A 1,723-nucleotide genomic window follows, 5' to 3' on the forward strand; every position below is an offset into this window, starting at 1 on the left:
GACATCGACGGTATGGACAACGATGCCGGAGACGACCAAGAACCAGCGCCTATGGGGCACTGGAAGACCACCTCGTCATATGACATATATACATGGTGGACATCCCAAAGGATGGGAATGGCGAGGAAGCAGTGGAGGAAGACTCCTCCAAGAAGCAGCCTAAGCGCCAGCGTCAGCGGCGCCGCTCTAAATCCCGCCACAGCAAGAATGGAGATTCCAGCATCGAAGATAATAACACCCCAGATAGTGCCGAAGACAACCCCCTCGAGCAAGATTCAGCACAGGAGGACGGAGAAGCCAGCCCTCATGAGAGAGCGGCAGACGAAGAGGTAGAGGATTATAATTACATGCCTCCCTCTGGAGACGAGGCAAGCCTCGACGACGACGAATTCGTCGTGCCTGAGGATCCCGTTGAACAAGAGCGTTTCAAACGCAGGCTTATGGCCATGGCGAACAGCCTCAAGAAAAAGCAGCAACAGCTTAGAGCTGATCAAGATCTGCTAGCCGACACATGGACTGAAGTCCTTGCGGCCGAAGAGCATGAACTCGAACGCCCCTCCAAAAGCTACCCCAAACGCAAGCTGCTCCCCCGATTAGAGGAGGAGGCATATAAACCTGCATCACCAGCACACAATACGGCTGACCGACCACCTCGTGGCCACGACAGAGGCCTCTAGGCCCTCCACTAGAACCGTACCCCGACACCGCTCGAAAAGTACGAAGCCACAGGGGAATGCGCCAGACTTGCAAGACATATTGGAGGATAAGGCAAGACAATCAAGATCGATCTACAGATTGCGTGGGCGCCCCACGATGCGCGACGATGACCATTGCGCCGGATACAGCAACTCTGGCCGGGCCGAACACAGTAGACAAAGCTCGCTCGAGCTACGTCGTGATATAGCCCAATATAGAGGCGCCGCACACCCACTATGCTTCACAGATGAAGTAATGGATCATCAAATCCCCGAAGGGTTCAAACCCGTGAATATTGAATCCTATGATGGCACAACGGACCCCGCGGTTTGGATCGAGGACTATCTCCTTCATATCCACATGGCCCGCGGCGATGATCTTCACGCCATCAAATACCTCCCACTCAAGCTTAAAGGACCAGCTCGGCATTGGCTTAACAGCTTGCCAGCAGAATCAATTGGGTGTTGGGAGGACCTGGAAGCCGCATTCCTTGACAACTTCCAGGGCACATATGTGCGACCACCAGACACCGATGACCTAAGCCACATAATTCAGCAGCCAGACAAATCGGCCAGACAATTCTGGACACGGTTCTTAACAAAGAAAAATCAAATCATCGACTGTCCGGATGCAGAGGCCCTCGCAGCCTTCAAACATAACATCCGCGACGAGTGGCTTGCCCGGCACCTAGGACAGGAAAAGCCGAAATCCATGGCAGCCCTCACATCACTCATGACCCGCTTCTACGCAGGAAAGGACAACTGGCTAGCCCGCAGTAACGACCTCAGCAAAAATTCTGGCAGTCCGGATTACAAGGACCGCAATGGCAGGTCACGTCGCAACAAAAACAAACGCTGCGTTAACGGCGACAACACTGAGGATACGGCAGTCAACACCGGATTCAGAGGCTCCAAACCCGGTCAGCGGAAAAATCCATTCAAAAGAACTACTCCGGGTCCGTCCAACTTGGATAGAATACTCGATCGCTCGTGCCAGATACACGGCACCCCCGAAAAGCCAGCTAATC

Source organism: Triticum aestivum, chromosome 7B (assembly GCF_018294505.1).
Source record: "Triticum aestivum cultivar Chinese Spring chromosome 7B, IWGSC CS RefSeq v2.1, whole genome shotgun sequence".
Classification (NCBI taxonomy): Eukaryota; Viridiplantae; Streptophyta; class Magnoliopsida; order Poales; family Poaceae; genus Triticum; species Triticum aestivum.